Source organism: Dreissena polymorpha, chromosome 1 (assembly GCF_020536995.1).
Source record: "Dreissena polymorpha isolate Duluth1 chromosome 1, UMN_Dpol_1.0, whole genome shotgun sequence".
NCBI classification, from domain to species: domain Eukaryota; kingdom Metazoa; phylum Mollusca; class Bivalvia; order Myida; family Dreissenidae; genus Dreissena; species Dreissena polymorpha.
In genome coordinates, this window is record NC_068355.1 from 64,461,609 (window position 1) to 64,476,014 (window position 14,406).

A 14,406-nucleotide genomic window follows, 5' to 3' on the forward strand; every position below is an offset into this window, starting at 1 on the left:
GTATTGTCTCAGACTACATGTGCCTAAAGTATTGTCTCAGACTACATGTGCCTAAAGTATTGTCTCAGACTACATGTGCCTAAAGTATCGTCTCAGACTACATGTGCCTAAAGTATCGTCTCAGACTACATGTGCCTAAAGTATTGTCTCAGACTACATGTGCCTAAAGTATTGTCTCTGACTACATGTGCCTAAAGTATTGTCTCAGACTACATGTGCCTAAAGTATCGTCTCTGACTACATGTGCCTAAAGTATCGTCTCAGACTACATGTGCCTAAAGTATCGTCTCAGACTACTTGTGCCTAAAGTATCGTCTCAGACTACTTGTGCCTAAAGTATTGTCTCAGACTACTTTTGCCTAAAGTATCGTCTCAGACTACTTGTGCCTAAAGTATCGTCTCAGACTACATGTGCCTAAAGTATCGTCTCAGACTACATGTGCCTAAAGTATCGTCTCAGACTACTTGTGCCTAAAGTATCATCTCAGACTACTTGTGCCTAAAGTATCGTCTCAGACTACATGTGCCTAAAGTATCGTCTCAGACTACTTGTGCCTAAAGTATCATCTCTGACTACATGTGCCTAAAGTATTGTCTCAGACTACATGTGCCTAAAGTATCGTCTCAGACTACATGTGCCTAAAGTATCATCTCAGACTACTTGTGCCTAAAGTATCATCTCAGACTACATGTGCCTAAAGTATTGTCTCAGACTACATGTGCCTAAAGTATCATCTCAGACTACATGTGCCTAAAGTATCGTCTCAGACTACTTGTGCCTAAAGTATCGTCTCAGACTACATGTGCCTAAAGTATCATCTCTGACTACATGTGCCTAAAGTATCATCTCTGACTACATGTGCCTAAAGTATTGTCTCAGACTACATGTGCCTAAAGTATCATCTCAGACTACATGTGCCTAAAGTATCGTCTAAGACTACTTGTGCCTAAAGTATCGTCTCAGACTACATGTGCCTAAAGTATTGTCTCAGACTACATGTGCCTAAAGTATCATCTCAGACTACATGTGCCTAAAGTATCATCTCAGACTACATGTGCCTAAAGTATCGTCTCAGACTACATGTGCCTAAAGTATCGTCTCAGACTACATGTGCCTAAAGTATTGTCTCAGACTACATGTGCCTAAAGTATCGTCTCTGACTACATGTGCCTAAAGTATCATCTCAGACTACATGTGCCTAAAGTATCATCTCAGACTACATGTGCCTAAAGTATCATCTCAGACTACATGTGCCTAAAGTATTGTCTCAGACTACATGTGCCTAAAGTATCGTCTCAGACTACTTGTGCCTAAAGTATCATCTCTGACTACATGTGCCTAAAGTATTGTCTCAGACTACTTGTGCCTAAAGTATCGTCTCAGACTACTTGTGCCTAAAGTATCGTCTCAGACTACATGTGCCTAAAGTATCATCTCAGACTACTTGTGCCTAAAGTATTGTCTCAGACTACTTGTGCCTAAAGTATTGTCTCAGACTACATGTGCCTAAAGTATCATCTCAGACTACATGTGCCTAAAGTATCATCTCTGACTACATGTGCCTAAAGTATTGTCTCAGACTACATGTGCCTAAAGTATCATCTCAGACTACATGTGCCTAAAGTATCATCTCAGACTACATGTGCCTAAAGTATCGTCTCAGACTACATGTGCCTAAAGTATTGTCTCAGACTACATGTGCCTAAAGTATTGTCTCAGACTACATGTGCCTAAAGTATCATCTCAGACTACATGTGCCTAAAGTATCATCTCAGACTACATGTGCCTAAAGTATCATCTCAGACTACATGTGCCTAAAGTATCGTCTCAGACTACATGTGCCTAAAGTATCGTCTCTGACTACATGTGCCTAAAGTATCATCTCAGACTACATGTGCCTAAAGTATCATCTCTGACTACTTGTGCCTAAAGTATCGTCTCAGACTACTTGTGCCTAAAGTATCGTCTCAGACTACATGTGCCTAAAGTATCGTCTCAGACTACATGTGCCTAAAGTATCATCTCTGACTACATGTGCCTAAAGTATCGTCTCAGACTACTTGTGCCTAAAGTATCGTCTCAGACTACATGTGCCTAAAGTATCATCTCAGACTACTTGTGCCTAAAGTATCATCTCAGACTACTTGTGCCTAAAGTATCGTCTCAGACTACATGTGCCTAAAGTATCGTCTCAGACTACTTGTGCCTAAAGTATCGTCTCAGACTACATGTGCCTAAAGTATCATCTCAGACTACTTGTGCCTAAAGTATCATCTCAGACTACTTGTGCCTAAAGTATCGTCTCAGACTACATGTGCCTAAAGTATCGTCTCAGACTACATGTGCCTAAAGTATCGTCTCAGACTACATGTGCCTAAAGTATCGTCTCAGACTACATGTGCCTAAAGTATCGTCTCAGACTACATGTGCCTAAAGTATCATCTCAGACTACATGTGCCTAAAGTATCATCTCAGACTACATGTGCCTAAAGTATCGTCTCAGACTACATGTGCCTAAAGTATCATCTCTGACTACATGTGCCTAAAGTATCGTCTCAGACTACATGTGCCTAAAGTATCGTCTCAGACTACATGTGCCTAAAGTATCGTCTCAGACTACATGTGCCTAAAGTATCATCTCTGACTACATGTGCCTAAAGTATCGTCTCAGACTACATGTGCCTAAAGTATCGTCTCAGACTACATGTGCCTAAAGTATCATCTCAGACTACTTGTGCCTAAAGTATCGTCTCAGACTACATGTGCCTAAAGTATCGTCTCAGACTACATGTGCCTAAAGTATCGTCTCAGACTACATGTGCCTAAAGTATCATCTCAGACTACATGTGCCTAAAGTATCGTCTCAGACTACATGTGCCTAAAGTATCGTCTCAGACTACATGTGCCTAAAGTATCGTCTCAGACTACTTGTGCCTAAAGTATCATCTCAGACTACATGTGCCTAAAGTATCGTCTCAGACTACTTGTGCCTAAAGTATTGTCTCAGACTACATGTGCCTAAAGTATCATCTCAGACTACATGTGCCTAAAGTATCATCTCTGACTACATGTGCCTAAAGTATTGTCTCAGACTACATGTGCCTAAAGTATCGTCTCAGACTACATGTGCCTAAAGTATCGTCTCAGACTACATGTGCCTAAAGTATCGTCTCAGACTACTTGTGCCTAAAGTATCGTCTCAGACTACATGTGCCTAAAGTATCGTCTCAGACTACATGTGCCTTAAGTATCGTCTCAGACTACATGTGCCTAAAGTATCATCTCTGACTACATGTGCCTAAAGTATCGTCTCAGACTACATGTGCCTAAAGTATCATCTCTGACTACTTGTGCCTAAAGTATCATCTCTGACTACATGTGCCTAAAGTATCGTCTCAGACTACATGTGCCTAAAGTATCATCTCAGACTACATGTGCCTAAAGTATCGTCTCAGACTACATGTGCCTAAAGTATCATCTCAGACTACTTGTGCCTAAAGTATCATCTCAGACTACTTGTGCCTAAAGTATCGTCTCAGACTACATGTGCCTAAAGTATCGTCTCAGACTACATGTGCCTAAAGTATCATCTCAGACTACATGTGCCTAAAGTATCGTCTCAGACTACATGTGCCTAAAGTATCATCTCAGATTACTTGTGCCTAAAGTATCATCTCAGACTACATGTGCCTAAAGTATCGTCTCAGACTACATGTGCCTAAAGTATCGTCTCAGACTACTTGTGCCTAAAGTATCGTCTCAGACTACATGTGCCTAAAGTATTGTCTCAGACTACATGTGCCTAAAGTATCATCTCTGACTACATGTGCCTAAAGTATCGTCTCAGACTACATGTGCCTAAAGTATTGTCTCAGACTACATGTGCCTAAAGTATCGTCTCAGACTACATGTGCCTAAAGTATCGTCTCAGACTACATGTGCCTAAAGTATTGTCTCAGACTACATGTGCCTAAAGTATCATCTCAGACTACATGTGCCTAAAGTATCGTCTCAGACTACATGTGCCTAAAGTATCGTCTCAGACTTCATGTGCCTAAAGTATCGTCTCAGACTACATGTGCCTAAAGTATCATCTCAGACTACATGTGCCTAAAGTATCGTCTCAGACTACTTGTGCCTAAAGTATCATCTCAGACTACATGTGCCTAAAGTATCATCTCAGACTACATGTGCCTAAAGTATCATCTCAGACTACTTGTGCCTAAAGTATCATCTCAGACTACATGTGCCTAAAGTATCGTCTCAGACTACATGTGCCTAAAGTATCATCTCAGACTACTTGTGCCTAAAGTATCATCTCAGACTACTTGTGCCTAAAGTATCGTCTCAGACTACATGTGCCTAAAGTATCATCTCAGACTACATGTGCCTAAAGTATCATCTCAGACTACATGTGCCTAAAGTATCGTCTCAGACTACATGTGCCTAAAGTATCATCTCAGACTACTTGTGCCTAAAGTATCATCTCAGACTACATGTGCCTAAAGTATCGTCTCAGACTACATGTGCCTAAAGTATCATCTCAGACTACATGTGCCTAAAGTATCGTCTCAGACTACATGTGCCTAAAGTATCATCTCTGACTACTTGTGCCTAAAGTATCATCTCAGACTACTTGTGCCTAAAGTATCATCTCTGACTACTTGTGCCTAAAGTATCATCTCAGACTACTTGTGCCTAAAGTATCATCTCTGACTACATGTGCCTAAAGTATCGTCTCAGACTACTTGTGCCTAAAGTATCATCTCAGACTACATGTGCCTAAAGTATCATCTCTGACTACTTGTGCCTAAAGTATCATCTCAGACTACTTGTGCCTAAAGTATCATCTCAGACTACTTGTGCCTAAAGTATCGTCTCAGACTACTTGTGCCTAAAGTATCGTCTCAGACTTCATGTGCCTAAAGTATCGTCTCAGACTACATGTGCCTAAAGTATCATCTCAGACTACATGTGCCTAAAGTATCATCTCAGACTACATGTGCCTAAAGTATCATCTCAGACTACATGTGCCTAAAGTATCGTCTCAGACTACTTGTGCCTAAAGTATTGTCTCTGACTACATGTGCCTAAAGTATTGTCTCAGACTACTTGTGCCTAAAGTATCATCTCAGACTACATGTGCCTAAAGTATCGTCTCAGACTACATGTGCCTAAAGTATCGTCTCAGACTACTTGTGCCTAAAGTATCGTCTCAGACTTCATGTGCCTAAAGTATCATCTCAGACTACTTGTGCCTAAAGTATCATCTCAGACTACATGTGCCTAAAGTATTGTCTCAGACTACATGTGCCTAAAGTATCATCTCAGATTACATGTGCCTAAAGTATCGTCTCAGACTACTTGTGCCTAAAGTATCGTCTCAGACTACATGTGCCTAAAGTATCGTCTCAGACTACATGTGCCTAAAGTATTGTCTCAGACTACATGTGCCTAAAGTATCGTCTCAGACTACATGTGCCTAAAGTATCATCTCAGACTACATGTGCCTAAAGTATCATCTCTGACTACTTGTGCCTAAAGTATCGTCTCAGACTACTTGTGCCTAAAGTATCGTCTCAGACTACTTGTGCCTAAAGTATCATCTCTGACTACATGTGCCTAAAGTATTGTCTCAGACTACATGTGCCTAAAGTATCGTCTCAGACTACTTGTGCCTAAAGTATCATCTCTGACTACATGTGCCTAAAGTATTGTCTCAGACTACTTGTGCCTAAAGTATCGTCTCAGACTACTTGTGCCTAAAGTATCGTCTCAGACTACATGTGCCTAAAGTATTGTCTCAGACTACATGTGCCTAAAGTATTGTCTCAGACTACATGTGCCTAAAGTATTGTCTCAGACTACATGTGCCTAAAGTATCATCTCTGACTACATGTGCCTAAAGTATCGTCTCAGACTACTTGTGCCTAAAGTATCGTCTCAGACTACATGTGCCTAAAGTATTGTCTCAGACTACATGTGCCTAAAGTATCGTCTCAGACTACATGTGCCTAAAGTATCGTCTCAGACTACATGTGCCTAAAGTATCGTCTCAGACTACATGTGCCTAAAGTATCGTCTCAGACTACATGTGCCTAAAGTATCATCTCAGACTACTTGTGCCTAAAGTATCGTCTCAGACTACATGTGCCTAAAGTATCGTCTCAGACTACATGTGCCTAAAGTATTGTCTCAGACTACATGTGCCTAAAGTATCGTCTCAGACTACATGTGCCTAAAGTATCGTCTCAGACTACATGTGCCTAAAGTATTGTCTCAGACTACATGTGCCTAAAGTATCATCTCTGACTACATGTGCCTAAAGTATCATCTCTGACTACATGTGCCTAAAGTATCATCTCTGACTACATGTGCCTAAAGTATCGTCTCAGACTACATGTGCCTAAAGTATCATCTCAGACTACTTGTGCCTAAAGTATCGTCTCAGACTACATGTGCCTAAAGTATCGTCTCAGACTACATGTGCCTAAAGTATCATCTCAGACTACATGTGCCTAAAGTATCGTCTCAGACTACATGTGCCTAAAGTATTGTCTCAGACTACATGTGCCTAAAGTATTGTCTCAGACTACATGTGCCTAAAGTATCGTCTCAGACTACATGTGCCTAAAGTATTGTCTCAGACTACATGTGCCTAAAGTATCGTCTCAGACTACATGTGCCTAAAGTATTGTCTCAGACTACATGTGCCTAAAGTATCGTCTCAGACTACATGTGCCTAAAGTATCGTCTCAGACTACATGTGCCTAAAGTATCGTCTCAGACTACATGTGCCTAAAGTATTGTCTCAGACTACATGTGCCTAAAGTATCATCTCTGACTACATGTGCCTAAAGTATCATCTCAGACTACATGTGCCTAAAGTATCATCTCAGACTACTTGTGCCTAAAGTATCATCTCAGACTACTTGTGCCTAAAGTATCATCTCAGACTACTTGTGCCTAAAGTATCATCTCAGACTACATGTGCCTAAAGTATCATCTCAGACTACTTGTGCCTAAAGTATCATCTCAGACTACTTGTGCCTAAAGTATTGTCTCAGACTACATGTGCCTAAAGTATCGTCTCAGACTACATGTGCCTAAAGTATCGTCTCAGACTACATGTGCCTAAAGTATTGTCTCAGACTACATGTGCCTAAAGTATCATCTCTGACTACATGTGCCTAAAGTATCATCTCTGACTACATGTGCCTAAAGTATCGTCTCAGACTACTTGTGCCTAAAGTATCATCTCTGACTACTTGTGCCTAAAGTATCGTCTCAGACTACATGTGCCTAAAGTATCATCTCAGACTACTTGTGCCTAAAGTATTGTCTCAGACTACATGTGCCTAAAGTATTGTCTCAGACTACTTGTGCCTAAAGTATTGTCTCAGACTACATGTGCCTAAAGTATCATCTCTGACTACTTGTGCCTAAAGTATCGTCTCAGACTACATGTGCCTAAAGTATCGTCTCAGACTACATGTGCCTAAAGTATCGTCTCAGACTACTTGTGCCTAAAGTATCATCTCAGACTACTTGTGCCTAAAGTATTGTCTCAGACTACATGTGCCTAAAGTATCATCTCAGACTACTTGTGCCTAAAGTATCGTCTCAGACTACATGTGCCTAAAGTATCGTCTCAGACTACTTGTGCCTAAAGTATCGTCTCAGACTACATGTGCCTAAAGTATTGTCTCAGACTACATGTGCCTAAAGTATCGTCTCAGACTACATGTGCCTAAAGTATTGTCTCAGACTACTTGTGCCTAAAGTATCGTCTCAGACTACATGTGCCTAAAGTATCGTCTCAGACTACTTGTGCCTAAAGTATTGTCTCAGACTACATGTGCCTAAAGTATCATCTCAGACTACTTGTGCCTAAAGTATCATCTCAGACTACATGTGCCTAAAGTATCATCTCTGACTACATGTGCCTAAAGTATCATCTCAGACTACATGTGCCTAAAGTATCATCTCTGACTACATGTGCCTAAAGTATCGTCTCAGACTACATGTGCCTAAAGTATCATCTCTGACTACATGTGCCTAAAGTATCATCTCAGACTACATGTGCCTAAAGTATCATCTCTGACTACATGTGCCTAAAGTATCATCTCAGACTACATGTGCCTAAAGTATCATCTCAGACTACTTGTGCCTAAAGTATCATCTCAGACTACTTGTGCCTAAAGTATCGTCTCTGACTACATGTGCCTAAAGTATCGTCTCTGACTACATGTGCCTAAAGTATCGTCTCAGACTACATGTGCCTAAAGTATTGTCTCAGACTACTTGTGCCTAAAGTATCGTCTCAGACTACATGTGCCTAAAGTATCGTCTCAGACTACTTGTGCCTAAAGTATCGTCTCAGACTACATGTGCCTAAAGTATCGTCTCAGACTACATGTGCCTAAAGTATCGTCTCAGACTACATGTGCCTAAAGTATCGTCTCAGACTACATGTGCCTAAAGTATCGTCTCAGACTACATGTGCCTAAAGTATCGTCTCAGACTACATGTGCCTAAAGTATCGTCTCAGACTACATGTGCCTAAAGTATCATCTCAGACTACTTGTGCCTAAAGTATCATCTCTGACTACATGTGCCTAAAGTATCGTCTCAGACTACTTGTGCCTAAAGTATTGTCTCAGACTACATGTGCCTAAAGTATTGTCTCAGACTACATGTGCCTAAAGTATCATCTCTGACTACTTGTGCCTAAAGTATCATCTCTGACTACTTGTGCCTAAAGTATCATCTCAGACTACTTGTGCCTAAAGTATCATCTCAGACTACATGTGCCTAAAGTATCGTCTCAGACTACATGTGCCTAAAGTATCATCTCAGACTACATGTGCCTAAAGTATTGTCTCAGACTACATGTGCCTAAAGTATCATCTCTGACTACTTGTGCCTAAAGTATCATCTCTGACTACTTGTGCCTAATGTATCGTCTCAGACTACATGTGCCTAAAGTATCGTCTCTGACTACATGTGCCTAAAGTATCGTCTCAGACTACATGTGCCTAAAGTATCGTCTCAGACTACTTGTGCCTAAAGTATCGTCTCAGACTACATGTGCCTAAAGTATTGTCTCAGACTACATGTGCCTAAAGTATTGTCTCTGACTACATGTGCCTAAAGTATCATCTCAGACTACATGTGCCTAAAGTATCGTCTCAGACTACATGTGCCTAAAGTATCGTCTCAGACTACATGTGCCTAAAGTATCGTCTCAGACTTCATGTGCCTAAAGTATCATCTCAGACTACTTGTGCCTAAAGTATCATCTCAGACTACATGTGCCTAAAGTATCGTCTCAGACTACTTGTGCCTAAAGTATCATCTCAGACTACATGTGCCTAAAGTATCGTCTCAGACTACATGTGCCTAAAGTATCATCTCAGACTACATGTGCCTAAAGTATCGTCTCAGACTACTTGTGCCTAAAGTATCGTCTCAGACTACTTGTGCCTAAAGTATCATCTCTGACTACATGTGCCTAAAGTATCGTCTCTGACTACTTGTGCCTAAAGTATCGTCTCAGACTACTTGTGCCTAAAGTATCGTCTCAGACTACTTGTGCCTAAAGTATCGTCTCTGACTACATGTGCCTAAAGTATCATCTCTGACTACTTGTGCCTAAAGTATCATCTCAGACTACTTGTGCCTAAAGTATCATCTCTGACTACTTGTGCCTAAAGTATCGTCTCTGACTACATGTGCCTAAAGTATCATCTCTGACTACTTGTGCCTAAAGTATCATCTCAGACTACTTGTGCCTAAAGTATCATCTCAGACTACATGTGCCTAAAGTATCGTCTCAGACTACATGTGCCTAAAGTATCATCTCAGACTACATGTGCCTAAAGTATCGTCTCAGACTACATGTGCCTAAAGTATCGTCTCAGACTACTTGTGCCTAAAGTATCATCTCAGACTACATGTGCCTAAAGTATCGTCTCAGACTACATGTGCCTAAAGTATCATCTCAGACTACATGTGCCTAAAGTATCGTCTCAGACTACTTGTGCCTAAAGTATCATCTCAGACTACATGTGCCTAAAGTATCATCTCAGACTACATGTGCCTAAAGTATCATCTCAGACTACTTGTGCCTAAAGTATCATCTCTGACTACATGTGCCTAAAGTATCGTCTCAGACTACTTGTGCCTAAAGTATCGTCTCAGACTACATGTGCCTAAAGTATCGTCTCAGACTACTTGTGCCTAAAGTATTGTCTCAGACTACATGTGCCTAAAGTATCGTCTCAGACTACATGTGCCTAAAGTATCATCTCAGACTACTTGTGCCTAAAGTATCATCTCAGACTACATGTGCCTAAAGTATCGTCTCAGACTACATGTGCCTAAAGTATCGTCTCAGACTACATGTGCCTAAAGTATCGTCTCAGACTACATGTGCCTAAAGTATCATCTCAGACTACTTGTGCCTAAAGTATCATCTCTGACTACTTGTGCCTAAAGTATCGTCTCAGACTACATGTGCCTAAAGTATCATCTCTGACTACATGTGCCTAAAGTATCATCTCAGACTACATGTGCCTAAAGTATCATCTCAGACTACATGTGCCTAAAGTATTGTCTCAGACTACTTGTGCCTAAAGTATTGTCTCAGACTACTTGTGCCTAAAGTATCGTCTCAGACTACATGTGCCTAAAGTATCATCTCTGACTACTTGTGCCTAAAGTATCATCTCTGACTACATGTGCCTAAAGTATCATCTCAGACTACATGTGCCTAAAGTATCATCTCTGACTACATGTGCCTAAAGTATCGTCTCAGACTACTTGTGCCTAAAGTATCGTCTCAGACTACATGTGCCTAAAGTATCATCTCTGACTACTTGTGCCTAAAGTATCGTCTCAGACTACATGTGCCTAAAGTATTGTCTCAGACTACTTGTGCCTAAAGTATCGTCTCAGACTACTTGTGCCTAAAGTATCGTCTCAGACTACATGTGCCTAAAGTATCATCTCTGACTACTTGTGCCTAAAGTATCATCTCTGACTACTTGTGCCTAAAGTATCATCTCAGACTACATGTGCCTAAAGTATCGTCTCAGACTACATGTGCCTAAAGTATTGTCTCAGACTACTTGTGCCTAAAGTATCGTCTCAGACTACATGTGCCTAAAGTATTGTCTCAGACTACATGTGCCTAAAGTATCGTCTCAGACTACATGTGCCTAAAGTATCGTCTCAGACTACTTGTGCCTAAAGTATCGTCTCAGACTACATGTGCCTAAAGTATCGTCTCAGACTACATGTGCCTAAAGTATCATCTCAGACTACATGTGCCTAAAGTATCGTCTCAGACTACTTGTGCCTAAAGTATTGTCTCAGACTACATGTGCCTAAAGTATTGTCTCAGACTACTTGTGCCTAAAGTATTGTCTCAGACTACATGTGCCTAAAGTATCATCTCAGACTACTTGTGCCTAAAGTATCGTCTCTGACTACATGTGCCTAAAGTATCGTCTCAGACTACATGTGCCTAAAGTATTGTCTCAGACTACTTGTGCCTAAAGTATCGTCTCAGACTACATGTGCCTAAAGTATCGTCTCAGACTACTTGTGCCTAAAGTATTGTCTCAGACTACATGTGCCTAAAGTATCGTCTCAGACTACTTGTGCCTAAAGTATTGTCTCAGACTACATGTGCCTAAAGTATCATCTCAGACTACATGTGCCTAAAGTATCGTCTCAGACTACATGTGCCTAAAGTATCATCTCTGACTACATGTGCCTAAAGTATCGTCTCAGACTACATGTGCCTAAAGTATCGTCTCTGACTACATGTGCCTAAAGTATCGTCTCAGACTACATGTGCCTAAAGTATCATCTCAGACTACATGTGCCTAAAGTATCGTCTCAGACTACATGTGCCTAAAGTATCGTCTCAGACTACATGTGCCTAAAGTATCGTCTCAGACTACATGTGCCTAAAGTATCATCTCTGACTACATGTGCCTAAAGTATCGTCTCAGACTACATGTGCCTAAAGTATCATCTCTGACTACATGTGCCTAAAGTATCGTCTCAGACTACATGTGCCTAAAGTATCGTCTCAGACTACATGTGCCTAAAGTATCATCTCAGACTACATGTGCCTAAAGTATCGTCTCAGACTACATGTGCCTAAAGTATCATCTCAGACTACATGTGCCTAAAGTATCGTCTCAGACTACATGTGCCTAAAGTATCGTCTCAGACTACATGTGCCTAAAGTATCATCTCTGACTACATGTGCCTAAAGTATCGTCTCAGACTACTTGTGCCTAAAGTATCATCTCTGACTACATGTGCCTAAAGTATCATCTCAGACTACTTGTGCCTAAAGTATTGTCTCAGACTACATGTGCCTAAAGTATCATCTCAGACTACATGTGCCTAAAGTATCGTCTCTGACTACATGTGCCTAAAGTATCATCTCAGACTACTTGTGCCTAAAGTATTGTCTCAGACTACATGTGCCTAAAGTATTGTCTCAGACTACATGTGCCTAAAGTATCATCTCAGACTACATGTGCCTAAAGTATCGTCTCAGACTACATGTGCCTAAAGTATTGTCTCAGACTACTTGTGCCTAAAGTATTGTCTCAGACTACTTGTGCCTAAAGTATTGTCTCAGACTACTTGTGCCTAAAGTATTGTCTCAGACTTCATGTGCCTAAAGTATCATCTCAGACTACTTGTGCCTAAAGTATCGTCTCAGACTACATGTGCCTAAAGTATCATCTCAGACTACATGTGCCTAAAGTATTGTCTCAGACTACTTGTGCCTAAAGTATTGTCTCAGACTACTTGTGCCTAAAGTATTGTCTCAGACTACTTGTGCCTAAAGTATTGTCTCAGACTACATGTGCCTAAAGTATTGTCTCAGACTACATGTGCCTAAAGTATTGTCTCAGACTACTTGTGCCTAAAGTATTGTCTCAGACTACATGTGCCTAAAGTATTGTCTCAGACTACTTGTGCCTAAAGTATTGTCTCAGACTACTTGTGCCTAAAGTATTGTCTCAGACTACTTGTGCCTAAAGTATCGTCTCAGACTACTTGTGCCTAAAGTATTGTCTCAGACTACATGTGCCTAAAGTATCATCTCTGACTACATGTGCCTAAAGTATCGTCTCAGACTTCATGTGCCTAAAGTATCATCTCAGACTACTTGTGCCTAAAGTATCGTCTCAGACTACATGTGCCTAAAGTATTGTCTCAGACTACTTGTGCCTAAAGTATCGTCTCAGACTACATGTGCCTAAAGTATTGTCTCAGACTACATGTGCCTAAAGTATCATCTCAGACTACATGTGCCTAAAGTATCGTCTCAGACTACATGTGCCTAAAGTATTGTCTCAGACTACATGTGCCTAAAGTATTGTCTCAGACTACATGTGCCTAAAGTATCGTCTCAGACTACATGTAGCTGTGGCATGCTTATAAACTCCGCTTTGGCTTATCAGGGATAATGCTCTCAGCCTAGACTGGATTGTTATTTAGAAGAGACTGCATCAAAAAGAAAGCTTCAATACAAGCAGAAAATGTCTGAAAGCATACTGCACAGGCTAGTGACACGATGCACATGCTGCACAGACTAGTGACACGATGCACATGCTGCACAGGCTAGTGACACAATGCACATGCTGCACAGGCTAGTGACATGATGCACATGCTGCGCAGGCTAGTGACATGATGCACATGCTGCACAGGCTAGTGACACGATGCACATGCTGCACAGGCTAGTTACACGATGCACATGCTGCACAGGCTAGTGAAATGATGCACATGCTGCACAGGCTAGTGACATGATGCACATGCTGCACAGGCTAGTGACATGATGCACATGCTGCACAGGCTAGTGACATGATGCACATGCTGCGCAGGCTAGTGACACGATGCACATGATGCACAGGCTAGTGACATGATGCTCATGATGCACAGGCTAGTGACATGATGCACATGCTGCGCAGGTGTGTGACACGATGCACATGCTGCACAGGCTTGTGACACGATGCACATGCTGCACAGGCTAGTGACATGATGCACATGCTGCACAGGCTAGTGACACGATGCACATGCTGCGCAGGCTAGTGACACGATGCACATGATGCACAGGCTAGTGACATGATGCACATGATGCGCAGGCATGTGACACGATGCACATGCTGCACAGGCTTGTGACACGATGCACATGCTGCACAGGCTAGTGACATGATGCACATGCTGCGCAGGCTAGTGACATGATGCACATGATGCACAGGCTAGTGACATGATGCACATGCTGTGCAGGCTAGTGACATGATGCACGTGATGCACAGGCTAGTGACATGATGCACATGATGCGCAGGCTAGTGACATGATGCACGTGA

The 14,406-nt window shown here is 41.5% G+C and overlaps 1 protein-coding gene across 10 annotated transcripts in view; it reads left to right on the forward strand.

Moving 5' to 3' along the window:
• LOC127832461 (WD repeat-containing protein 49-like) overlaps nt 1-14,406 on the forward strand; it is a 90,675-nt gene that overhangs the window by 61,898 nt on the left and 14,371 nt on the right. The gene's annotated exons all lie outside the window — the stretch shown is intronic.